Raw genomic sequence first — 14,079 nt, 5'->3', positions numbered from 1 at the left:
TTCCAGGCATCACTACCATTTGTACTTTGAGATATTCTATGGCTTCTACAGAAGAATGAAAAGCAAGGCTGAGCCACTCATCAAGAGATTCAGGCAACACTACCAATATTATGCTTTTCTTTCTCTTCCCGAGTCCCTGCATTGTTACTCAGCCCACAACACCATTATTAAGAGAATTCATTGGTACAACCTTGAACTTACACTGCAAGCTGTCTTTCAACAAACTCAAATGTAAAATCAATGACAAATTGCACTTGGAAATAATTTTTTTAAATTACTGCCTCCTGATTCCTGCAGCTTTTGAACATAGCTCCTTTGACAGTCTAAGAAGTCAAGGCAGCAATCAAAATTTAATTTAAACACTGAGGGCCCATAACCCCAGGGGAAACCTTGGCAGTCCATACAAGTTTTAAGATCTCATAAATGAAAATGGTAAAAAACCCATATTTTAAAAAAAATTTAAATAATAAAAAATAATAATAAAATAATAAATAATATCATTTTTGTGAAGCAACTATGATAAACCTGAGGGGCACATCTGCTTTAAAACAGCAGAAGAAAGAGCAGAAAACAAAATAAGAAAGAAAAAGTGAATTCAAGCGTTTAGAGCTACCTGTAATGAGCATGAAAACTTTTAAAATAACAGTCTTCCATAAAGCAGAATATCCAAAAAGTGTAAAGAATATCCAAAAACTGGTCAAATTGCATTCAGCAGCAGTACATGTTGGAGCTGCTTATAAGACATAACAGAGGCAGAAAGACACCTATAAACTTTCAGTTTCCTGATAGGAGATAGAAATACCTGGCTTTAATGGAAGTTACCTAGGCTTGTTGGGGAAGATTAAACTGTGAGCTCAAGAAAATACAAGGAAAGGCCCTTCCTGCTTTAAGAAGAGACATCTTACTCTCTAATACTTTTCAAATTTATTCCAAGAATCAATAATATCATTGCCTTGATAATATGTCATGGACAAGAGGAAATACACATGGACTTATTCCTCCTTTTTTTAATCACATCTGTAGAGAGACACATTTGGCTGAGGAAGTTAATTTGTTTCTGAAGATGCTTCTGAGCCTTGTTATTCAGCTACCAGCCTTTGGCTGCCAAGAGAAAGCAGCAGAAGAATGTGAGTTTATGCTGAACTGTATAATATTAAAAACTGCCCTTTTTGTTTGGGTCAAGGATCTAAAATTTGTGCAGAAAAGGGAATAGAACCTGAAAATTCAGGGCACTAAGTAAATTTGTTTAGATTAGTTTTCTTGGGCTTTTCTTTATCCTATGCTGAGGATCTACTTCTTGCCTCTGACAATCCCAGGAGATTTCCAGCAGCTGGAAAAGGCCGGGTTGTTTGTCACATACAAGTTTTTAGGAGAACCTGAAGGAGGTGGACCAGCCACGGCTGCCACGATTGCTCAGTAGCAGAGGTCCTGGAGCTCCCAGGGTCTACAACATTGCCCCACTCTGAAAGAAAAGCATGTGTCCAAGGCAACATTCAGAAATTTCTAAACTTCTACCTCAGCAAGAGACAATCATGGGAAACATGCCACAGGTAGGTCCAATTGCCCCTGCAGTCCCACAGAGATACATCATTTATTTGCTGCTCAGCAGACACCTCCTTTCACCTTTCTGCCTCCTGCTCTAGCTTGAATGCATGAGGAGGCATGTTCCCACACTTTTTTGGAACTTTCTCAGACTCATTCCCAAAGTGGCTTATTAAATATTTCCTTCAATGTAAGACTATAACAAAATCTAAACAAAGATTTGCATACACACCTTCTTCTGGGAATAACAAAGGAGGCAGAGTCACAAAACAAGTAAACACCTTGGGTACTGTAGGAAAATATACGATTTATGGAAATAATCTCTAAAATAAAGTGATTTCCCATAATTTAGAAAAGGAAAACTTATATGCTTTTCTATAGAAGGAATATGTATGGGGCAGAGGTGAGGATAAGGATAAAAGGAAAGCAAACAAGATGTCTATGCATGCCCAACAATTCTTGGAAAATTATATTTTTACCTGGTTTTGACTACACTGCTTTGTTGTCAAATATTTCACCATAAGCATACCATTTTCTTTCTTTTATTTTTTCCTCTCTAATCAAACAATATTATGTTATTAAAAAGTAATGACTGTGGAAGGTGACCATGGCCAGAGACTCCAGACAAATTGGAAAAATATAAAAGTTGTAAACCAAAAACATTCTAGAGAAAAAGAGTAAGTTCTTTTTGACCAAAATATCAGACCTAGGAGGAAAGTTAACAGAAGTCATTATAAGCATGATTACCTCCAGAGACTGGGAAAAGTCATAAATGTTCCTCAAAGCATTTTACCATAAATAAAATATGTATTTAATGATGCCATATGTATAAGGAAATGTATAAAATTATCTAAAATAAATATAGAAACCCAGAATGTTTTGGCTTGAAAGGGACCTTTCAAGTTCATCTAGTCCCACCCCCCTGCCATGATCAGGGACACTTTTCCCTAGGCCAGGTTGCTCAATGTCCCATCCAACCTGAGCTTCAGTGATGGTGCATCTACCACCTCTCTGGGCAACCTGTTCCAGTGCCTCACCACACCCTCAGCAGAGAACTTCTGATACTACAGGAAAAGGGATTTTGAGAAATGTAAGGAGACAGAGAAGACTGAGCAGAGAAGAGCCCTTTTACCCTGTCGCCACCTCATTCATTCTGGCAGTGAATATTTCACACATAAACTGAAGAGAGTTGTTATGTTACACTGGGATTGCAATCAGTCCCTCAGACAAAGGTGCCTAGGGACAGAAGGAACTGGCACTTTTAAAAGCAGGACAGTTTTAAAGCAGATACTTTACAGATCTCTCTGAACAGCAAGAGGCTAAAGGGGCTGAGACTTGGGACATCATGTTCCCAGAACAAAAATACACACTTACAGATGCCATCCCGGCATTTCAAGGGAGATCCTCAACCCGTTTTTTAAACCTCTCCACTTTCGGCTCCTTGTGCAGTCCTCAAACCAGAGAGGAGAATGAGAGGGAAAAGCAGCAAAAAAAAAGACTTCAAAAGAAAGACAGGTTGCCCTCAGAACTGATTGTATTTCAAAATCCTTTGTCAAATTGAAGATTTTGCTGTAAACCATTTCAGCCTGGGTGAACCAGCATTTACAGATTTTCACTTTTCTTCTTGTGAAGTTTTTGTTAGCTAAAATATCTCAAGCTAATACACCTAACTTTACCCAGTAAGAAACCCACCTACTGAAAGGTATTTTTTCAGCTTCAAAAAAACCAGCAAAGTTATTTTCCCCATTGGAAGCATCTAAAGGGAGTAAATGGCATTTCACCTTTAAAATCTTCACAAAGGTAATAATGTAAACACTTCTTCTTCACTTATAGTACATTTGCTCTCCCCCAGCACCCCAATGCAGCAGATGGTCTAGCTCACTTAAGTACATATAGCAAATACAGCTTCAAACTGCACTGCCTTTAGTGAAGTTTAATGTAAGTTGCACTGTTTCCAGGAGGAACTGGGTCAATGACATGGGACTATATGGTCATATTGAAAATATCTGTCTCACTTTTTTTGCCCATGTCCTCTCAATACTCCAGTCACGTCACAGAGGATCAGGCAACACATCATTTTCCACTCAAGTAACCTGGGTTATTTGGGAATTGAGATTGATTTTCCTGATTTTGTACTATGAAGATGCAGTGTGGACATGCTGTACTACAGCATGAGGCAGAAAGGAATTCAATGATATTTAGCAGCAGTTGTGAACTGCAGAGCAGGCAGCTTCAGGAGCAAAATGTAACGTGCTGCTCTGGGAGATGAGAAACCTTCCTTTAACATACAGAAGCAAAATATTCTTTATAGGTACTTCTACCTGCTGCAATAAGTACTTTCTCTTTTTTCTGTCGTTTGCACTTGTGCTGGTTTGATTAGAATGGTTTCTGTGTTTGCATCTACCAGATCTGCTTAGTAAATGTTTTTGGTACTTGCAGAGACCATTAAATAAAACAAAGAAAATGGAACACTTATTCTGGCTCTTTCCGTTTGCAAGACAGATGGGTCAGTAAATGCACCATTGAATCAAGAAGACATCAGTAAAACAGTTTATTTTATTTTATTTTTATTTAGTAGAAAATTTATTTTCTCCTATGCTAAGAGGAAAAAAAGTTATTACTCTGATTGTTATGAATTTCCTTTACATATCAGTGAAAAACAAATAACACAGGATATAATATATTTTATCTTCTTTTCATTAAGGCTGGTCTTTACACCAGCTGGTATAGAACATTCAGTTAATGTTTTCTATCAGTTACTTTTCCGAAAACACTTTAATTCTAGAGATTTTTAGACATTTGAAATAGTCACTAGAAAGGCCATATCTTCTGTTTCCTGTTAGGCCATCCTCAACAAGTTTATAAAAAGTTCCCCCTAATGTTGAGAAAGGGAAAATAGTCTAATTCCTATTTCATTAAGGTACATCTGGAGAAATTTGGTTAGCTTGTCAATAAGAAATTTGGTCAGCTTATCAAAAACACATCTGCATTAGGCCTTAAACTTTTGTATATAAATCAGTTAGAAGGAACAGTTACATGTAAAGAAATGGGAAATTACTATAGCTAACAGGAGGTTAACTAAAATTCATTTAGTTAACTGTTAAAGGTGTCAGCAGGAATTACTGAACCACTTGATGAAAACTGGAAGTCTGTGCTCTGGTATTTTGAATAAATAAAACAGTTTGAGCAAGCTAAGGGAGAGATGTTATACCTGATGTTTAAAAAACAAATGCAGTTCCATTAACTTCCACATTTAGAATACAACTGTCAGCTCTGTAGCCAGTTCCTCTACAAAAGTCTACACATAGTGTACTTCATCTGTGTAATGATGAACCAAATAAAATAAACATGAGACTTTGTCTTTATCACTTTTAAAATCTACTGAACAGAATATAATTTTGATTTTGTAAATTGAAACCTATTGCAATAAATGTAACATCTTTCCATTCCAGGAAAAAAAGGTCATCTTGCACTTTACTTTTGTTAGGCAGTCACTGCTAAGCCATTGCCACTGTTAATTACCTTTACAGAGCAAGAAAAAAGGGATCTTTTCTAACCTGGATTTCACTCTTCTTACTTGAAATCACCACATTCCCTATTATCTCATAAATATATGTTGATTAATGGCATAATTTATTTTCAATTTATGCAAATTTGGGAGTTCATCTTTTGGAAATTATCTATATACGATTTCTGCAACTATGTTCAGATGACATGTACATATGATTAGTTTAAGATATATTAAATTGAATTATAAGGAAAGATTGAGACAGTAATTCTCCAATGGGGAAATAAAAGAATCAAATAGAAATATAAAAATCCAATTTTAAAGTGAGCATCAATGGTCATGGCAAAGTGACCTGGATCATGCTTGAATTCCAAGACTGCTGGAAGAAATAACTCTCTATAGATTTTTCATTGCCATTGAAGGAGCAATTTTTGTAATTATCTGATACATATATCAACCAGGTCTTTCATAATATTTTGGTACCAAGAATCATGGGACATTTCTCACAAATCACGAAAATTCTTTAAGTGTGGAGAGAAAATTTCTGCCCATTCGTTATTTTAAAGATGACAGGTGAGGCAGAAGAATTCTTACGTGTGATAATATGAAATAAAATTGTATTAAAAGATTTTAAGAACCTCCTGCGAATATTGTAGGTTTTCAAGTGAAATTTAATATATGTTTTTTCTCTTAATAATTAATATATGAATATTTTAAAAAATCAAAATATTTAGGCCAGTGGAAGTCTGATATGATTCCTCTCACACTGATATCCTATCACCAGGGTTTACAAGGAATTATAGGTTAGTGCTATGCATAGCATTTGAATAAAATATCTTTCCATACAATTTAGGTCCCATTTTGAAATATTTCAAATCTGTCTGGCATTATTAAGATTGGAATTTTGATTAAAATACATCAACTTATTTTTGTTTACATAATTAGTATATAAGCTTGGTCTTTGATAGATGTATAAACATCTCTGGTCTGATTTCCAAATCTAGGAGCTTTCAATAGAGTTCACCAATTTCATAAATACCATTTCATATAGAGTTATCAACAACTGAATGCCGGAAATTAAATCATTTAGTTAGAAAAAATTAAAAATTAATTGAGTAGGTTTAAGTGCAATAGTGACTTGCTTACAGCTTAGCATTAATGGGCCCTTCTCAAAGTTGTAGATGAACTTGAAATGAACTCTGTTAGCACAAATGGCTGAGGAGTAAACAGAGAAAGACAGGTCATCTTCAGATAAGGGCTGGGCCAAGGCTGGCTCACGCAGGAAAACAAGAAAAATTAATGTTCTGTCCATGTGGACATGCAGAAAGAATCCCAAGTGGTGTTAGAAGACCCCAGACCACAAATCATCATTACACCAAGAAGCACAGGCAGGGCAGATGATGACTGGGTGCACAAACCGAGAGAGTATAAAGACCCAGGGGTTTCTTTGATCAGGCAACCTCTGCAGAAGCACCCATCTAGAGCTGGCTTACAATTAAACATTACTCTACACAATTAATTTCTAATATTCAATTAAAAAACTTGATTCAATCCCAATAAAACATAATTAAAAATGAATGGTCCTTTTATACACTAACAGTTAGCCTTTAAATGCTTAAAAGAGGCATTTTCTCCTTAGTGCTTTGAGAGGCAATCAAGAGCTTCTTTTTCTCTTTAATTACTGTCTTTTCATCCTTTCCAGAAACACAAAATTAGCAAAATGTCTACATCCTATTGAAGCTATGAGACAAATTATTTTCTACATACTAAAGTGTTTTGACCTTAGATATGAAGCCTATAACATCTCCAAGGAAACACTAAGTTGAAATCTAAACTTTAATTAAAATTATATTTGAGAGCAATTATTTGGGCCACAAAATGTAATTTGCTTTATCACTGGTCATTACTCTTTCAAGACTGTAGAGTTACCGTGCCCAGTGGCCTCAATCAAAATCTATTTGTGTACCTGCCTTGCTTTAAAGCTTTAGCTGGATAGATAGTCTTCATTACCTGGTAGGTTATAAACGTGTTCAGCTCCTCTGCTGTCGTTTCTGCTGACAGAGGGCACTGCAGTCCAAAAGTAAATGTCTGTCAATGTACTTCTGGCTGCAGACTAAGATTCTTTGGGAATCCTATGCCTTAAATTGCTTTATATGAATGTCACACTCTTCCATTATTTTTTGAATAGAAAAAACGAAATATTAGTCACTTATACTAAAACGTTTACTACCCTTTAAATTTTTTTAATGAATAAAAAACACATTAATGAATACCTGTGAGACACCTGTTGGCATGTTTCTAAAAGGAAGAGTTTCACTTTTAAATCTCTAAAAGTTCGCCATGTTGCAAGTCTGAGTGGTCTTTCTACAGCAAGAAGATACCAGTATTTATGAGCTTCATGCTCAGGGATTTGACAGAAGTGTAAATAAGGTTTCAGATAATAAAATATGAATACTGGGGAATAGGGAGGTATTACATGGTGTCATGGGTTGGAGACAGAAACACGACAAGACTCACTGAGGGTCATCAACAAACAGTGTGTTTTATTGTTTGGAACATTCTAATATAGGGGGTTCACATTTCCTGGGCTTGGACAGCAGACTGGTTGTGATCTCTGCACTGCCCAGATCTCTGGCCAGTGATGTGTCTGCAACTGAGGATCAAATGGAATTGGCTGGGGGTCCCCTGTTTGGGTTTGAACCTAACTTATCTTTGCCTTGTTTTACTTCTAGGCTGGTTGAGTTTGGGGGTTCAATATGGCCAAACTTATCTGGAAGATACAGGCTAGCTGCAACCATGACAGGGAGGGAGGCAGGAAGAGGGAAAAAAAAATAAACCAGGTATTTAAAACTAGACTTCCTACTACAGTTTGTCAATCAAAGATGGCAATAAATGATCCTTTGACTACTCAGAAATAACCTCTTAGGTTAGTCAATGGTTAATGCTGTTCCATAAACAATGGTTTCTTATATAGTAGTCAAGTAATAGGTAGGAATGTAGAGAAAAGACACAGATCTGTTGAAGCATGTCCAGAGGAAGATGCTCAGAAGAAGTATGGAACACCTCTCCTGTGAAGCTGGGCTGAGAGAACTTCAGTTGTACAGCCTGGTGAAAAGGAGGCTCGTGGAAGCCTTACAGCACCTACAGGTGGCATAAAAGAAAGATGGAGACAAAATTCAGCAGGACCTGTTGCAACAGAGCCAGGAGTAATTGTTTTAAAATTAAGAGGATAGATTTGATCAGATATAAGGAAGAATTTTGTTACAGTAACTGATGAAACACTAGCACAAGTTGTGCAGTGAGGTGGAAGATGCCCCATCCCTGGGAATATTCAAGGTTGAATGGGGTTCGGAGCAATTGGATATAGCTGATGATATCCCTGCTCATGACAGGGTTTTGGACTTGGTAACCTTTAAATGCCCCTTCCAACTCAAACGATTCTATGATTCTATGACATTCTATAACTCTGTAGAGTGACTGGGGAAAAAAAGAAATTAAAAAAAAAAGTTAAAGAGAGGGAAAAATAAGAAATCACTTACAAGCATAAGATTATTATCAGAAGGTAAAATATTGTAATGGGAAATCTCCATAGTGGTATAGCTAGGATGCTTATTTTAACAGTCTGGTTCCTAAAAATATTCTGGTGCTGTAATAGAAAAATCATTAATTGAATGTGCAGCACTCTTACTTATTTTTATATTACACCAGTATAATACTGGTGAAAATGTTGCACCCTAGAGGAGTGCTAAAGCTGAGATCCCATATGAGAACCATATTACCACTAAGAGAAAATAGTCGCTAGGAAATCCATATTTACAGGTGAATTTGCTGTGCTTAGCTGGAGAGAATTCTTGAACCCAATTTATTTACAGGGTATGTGGTTCTACTGGCAACTATTGACTAGAGAATAGACAAATCGACTGCATTTTTTAAGTACTATTTTGTAGTTTGAAACAAAAAGGCTTTTTTTCCTTCAGGCATTTATCTTAGGACACATTCCTCTGACACTCCTTTTGAAAGATAAGTGGTATATGTATGATCTGTTACTCTGAAGGGTTTTAAAAGGAACACTATGTTTAGTGCTTAGGCATGGGTCTGCCTTTTTTTTTTTTTTTTTCTGTCTTGAGATTTTGGTGGTTTTGTTATTATTTTGGTTTTTGTAATTTGAAAGAATAGCTTTATCAGAGCAAACGCTTCATCACTATGCCTGGAGGGCCTTAGGATTGCTGACAAACACTGTAACAAGCAGGGGTAATTCCTAGAGGTCATTTTTTATAAAGAAGCAGACATACCAATATGTGATTTACACAGAGTAGGTTGATAGATAGAAAGCAGTCTCTAAAAGTCTCTAGGAATATTCCAGGTGGCAAAGCAAAGATTTTTCAGTACTTTTCCTAAATGTTCACTCTGCTCCAATTCGTAATTGGCATATGTCCATCTTGAGGAAGCTGCCTCTTGGTTGTCTATAAACTAATTTTCATTTAAAATTAGTAAAATATTTTAACGAAGTGCAAACTAAAATAAATAATTCTATATCAGAAATATCACAGGAAAACAAAATGTCCACAATATCTTATTAAATACGCCAAAAGTGTTAGCTAAAAATCACCTGGTTTAGTAAACAAAAGTTGTTGCATATTCAATCTCTCACCTCCTCGAGGTAAGGGCCAGGATGGGCAAGGAAGGGGGTGGAAGAGTGGGGAAGGGAGGGGAAAATATTACCATTATTAAAATATAACTCTTATTTTAAAAAAACTAATCACACAATGAAACATTTGGAAAAAATGGGATTAGTAAAAAATAAATATGCTTTGAAAGGGAGCAGTTTCATTTTATCAATGGGATATTTAGTCATTCATCTTCCTTTAGTCCACTAGAACTAGACCAAAAAGATATATGAATATTTAATCTCATATTAATTACTTCATTGGCATATATAGGCACTTAAAGAATGTTTTCAGTCACCAGACTTTGTCCATCAAGCACATTTTGGCACATTGAAATAAAAGATAATGTTAGAACAGCCTTATTCCTTCAAGCAAATATAATTAAAATTGCATTAATACAATAACAGATAATAAGCAGGATCTTTACAATTAAAATTAACTTCTGTAGTTCTCCCAAATGCTGGTAAAAGTTATATTAAAAATTAAAAGAAAAAACACACACAAAACCCACAAACAAAGAAACAAAACACTTAATGCTGGTCATGTGTCTAACTTCTGTGCAATCTCGTGTAGCAGAGGGTGTCCCTGCCCACAGCAGAGATAATAGAACTAGGTGATGTTTAAGGTCCCTTCCAACCCAAACCACTCTATGATTTATGGTTAATGGTGGGTGTGGGGTAGATGGGTTTTTTAAGTAAAAATTACATGCCCAAACAGAAATACCATCTAATTTCAGGTGTGTGTGATTTCTGCAGTGACAAGCCTTGCTGGAACTTGTGTTAGTAGCATGAATTGCTGCCATCAAAAGAAAAGGCTAAAACAGAAAAAAATACTGCACAAGAAAAAATTTTATATGCATCTCTCTCATACAATCTTCACAACTCCCCTGCAGTTAGATCACTCTTATTCATTACTACTATGAAGAACTATTAAAAAGAGATAGATAATAGATTTCAAGCAAGACAATCTGCCTTACTGTCACCTTCTATTCCCAGCTTGTCCCGCCTTGCAAAGCAGTCTATGCCTGCTGCTCCCTAACACATGAAATGGGTATTCAGCTCCATAAACAGATCAAAGAATTCTTTTAGAAACTGCTAATTAAAAAGCAGGATCCCTTCCTCTTCAAAACTTGCTTATCTCCGTGTTCTTTGCTCTTTGCTCTACGTTCCAGCTTGAGTATGAAGTCCCTACTAATACAAATGCACCTTAGAAAGTCCAAACATAGATTGGTACTTGTCTTTTCATGGTGGCAGTGTATAGCAGAATAGCTTGTAGCCACCAGTCAGTCACACTGACCTTCAGTTACACAATGACCTACAAGTTTCTTACATTTTTAATAGGGAAAAGAGAAAAGGCAATTTCAATGGCCATTTAGCTGCAACTTACAAAATCCTTTTAGCACTGGGGAGTTTTACGTTTTTCTCTCCAAGAGTTTAAGTAATGGGAATATGAATCAAACTGCCATTTGGATACTGCTCATACTGCAGAACAGCATTTGTTAATGAGAATGAAGTTGTTATGCAATTTGTATTAATATCCAGAAAATAAAGTTGATTGTATGGGGTGGCATTATGCAGACAAAAATAATGTGACTAGTTTACAGATACACAAATATGCATATGTGTGAATGTGTATCAGATGACAAAAACTTGCTTACAAAAAGTGTGACTTTAATTTAAAAGCCAATTTCAATTTCCCTGAGAAAATTAGTGTGACTTTTCTACTATAGTCGCTTATTATTTTAATAATTTAACACCTAAAGCTTTCAAGTAATAGACATCATAGAACTTTGAAAAATGAAGAAACAAATTAAGTAGAAGATCAGAAGAAAAGATGGGGAAACTAACTTTATAAAGAAAACACCAGCAAAATTGGACATATAAGGCAAAAATCCAGAGTTTTTTCCTGTCATTTATGCACTGTATGACCTGCTTTATTATCTCACATGATCTCCTGACCCTATGAGTTGGATTCCAAAAAACTGTTCTGGTTTAGGCACCATGAATTGGTATTCTATAGGATTTACCCATAAGTTCAAGTGGTCTCTAAAATGACTTAAAACATTGTTAAATATAGAAATAGAAGATCCTTCTACACTTCATATTCATTATCAGGTATTTATCTTATGAAGTTATTTTTGCTTTTGAATTTGACAGGTAATGCCAGAATAGCTTGGAAAGCATTAATCATCTTTGAATTAGGGTGTTTTATTTCTATAGTCATTTGTTTACCTGAGTGGCTGAAAAGTATAAACTTTCTTTTTATTTAGAAGAATGACTCTCACTAAAGTATTGCTTTGCAACAAATGGTGTATTTTGCAGCTGATTTCCTCTGCAGGAAGAGTGCCTGCAGTGTCATGCAGCCCCATGTCAGGCTGTAAGTGCAGAGTTATGGGCCTGCAGAGGGTTCTCTCTGGCCAGTTTTATACAGGCAAACATAAGGAAGAAATGCAAGTGGGAAAGATTTTCAGCTAGGCAGACTTTTAACACTGGCAGTTTGTGCAATGACGACACATTCTTTGATTGTGTGTGCTGCCCAGAATGTGAGACAGAGTCCTTGCCAAGGGCAGCAGCTCCAGCAGCCCTCCCAGTGCCTCTCAGGAATGCCCCAGGCAGCTCCCTCACTCTCTATCTGCACTCCTGAGCTAGTTCCAGGGTTCCAGTTTGTGAGCCAAATGATCATGCCAAGAAAATTATTGAGGGAAAAAAAGTCTGCATAACCACAGGCTTAACCTGACAACATTAACTCTCATGGAAATCCACTAATAGCTACCACCTTCCCTGATACAGCTCCAGCACATCTTTTCTTACTCTTGTAAAAGCTTTCCCTGGCACTGTGTCAGCATCCTGAATACTGGCAGAAACTGCTGCAGTGTCTCAGAGCTCAAGAGGGAATGCTGAGTACTGAGGGAAGGCACATGCACTTCTCAACCCCAGACACGAAGGTCTCTGCTGACTCACTCCAGGGTGGGTAAGTTTTAGCACCAAAGGTGAAACCAGCTCTCCCACACACATCTGCTCAAAAATGCTTTCTTGTCACAATATTATATTATTCAGTCATCAACTCAGAAAATACTAATCTGTTTTGGAAACATATATGAGAACAAGTGTACTAGACTGCATTTGAGATTGAGATTTCTTGTTTTATAAGTAATTTGGAATGTTGATGTATTTAGTCAAAGAACTACTGGTAAGTTACTAGAGAATCTGTTTCTTATCAGTGACAGAGCATATATACATATATATATATATATAAAAGCACATACATAAGTTAGATTTATGTATATTTCAATTACCTGCTTATAAGTTGACATGAAGTTTTCGAAGTGACTAATATTCTTTGATTCAAGTCCAAAGTCTTTCATGTTAAAATATTATGAATCTTTGATTCAATGAATGTGCTGTTGGGTTATTAAATTTTAGTATATTTGGTATTAGAAATAGATGAAGAATTTCTACCTCAAGACATTTAAAATTAATTTTTAAGTTCTGGATATTTTAACTAAGAATAGTTGCACATTATTATTCAAAAATTTTCTCTTTTAGAAGTCTCAGTCAAGTCTCAACTATTGCATTTGTGGCATAAATCAAACAAGAATTTCTTAGAGTTCCGCTTAAAAATAACACTAGTTTGCAATCAGACACATTATTGTAGGTCTGAATTCAGTGTCTCAATCCAATAAAACCTTTCTGCTATCAACACAAGAGATAAACTTTGGTCACTGAGCAGCTTTAAGATAAAAACTGCAACTGCTTTTCCTTCATTTAGAACACGTAAAAATGCAGAGCGGGCATGGCTTATTCAGTGAATTTGAGAAAGAAGTGAGTGTGCAGGGCTACTGTGGTGTTGCCCCTTTCCGCATATTTCTGGTTTTCACACCATACTCTCATCAGGGCAATAAATTATGGATGAAGAAAACACAAATCAGACAGGAGACATACCTCCTTTTCAGGAGACCTTCTGGGCTGATAGAAGTAAAGGAAATCACAGATCGTAATTTTAATCAAATTTGTCCTTCCTGTCAATTTAAAGAGAAAGTTATGACTCCTTAAACAATAAAAATCTCCTGTTTAGCACTGATAAGCAATCACAGATGCAAATGCTTGTTTTTGCATTCAGCACATTCACCTGGAAAAGAACTAGCCATTGCAAAATACCATGCACCTTCTAAAGCAAATAAGCCTTTTCTAATCACAGAGTGGATGCAAGAGGAAATAAGGAGAATATATCTGTTCTATAAACCCTGGAAAGACTAGAAAATCAATGTATTGGACACAACCACACTCTTCTGAAAACATCTATACTGAAAAGTAACAGATTAGATCCAAAGGACATTTAAATTCATTTCAGATAAGTGTACTT

General features: G+C 36.0%; 1 long non-coding RNA gene across 1 annotated transcript; it reads right to left on the bottom strand.

The window, feature by feature from the left end:
- Positions 1 to 7,567: 7,567 nt before the first annotated feature.
- Positions 7,568 to 13,806, bottom strand: LOC148223959 (uncharacterized). The gene is made up of 2 exons (XR_015803560.1): positions 13,659 to 13,806; positions 7,568 to 8,191 (listed from the first exon to the last, which is right to left on the bottom strand). It is a non-coding gene; the product is annotated as an uncharacterized LOC148223959 (long non-coding RNA).
- Between the last annotated feature and the right edge of the window lie 273 nt (positions 13,807 to 14,079).

The sequence above is a fragment of the Sturnus vulgaris genome, chromosome 4 (assembly GCF_052056855.1).
Source record: "Sturnus vulgaris isolate bStuVul1 chromosome 4, bStuVul1.hap1, whole genome shotgun sequence".
Taxonomy (NCBI): Eukaryota; Metazoa; Chordata; class Aves; order Passeriformes; family Sturnidae; genus Sturnus; species Sturnus vulgaris.
This window is presented reverse-complemented; position numbering and strand designations above follow the sequence as displayed.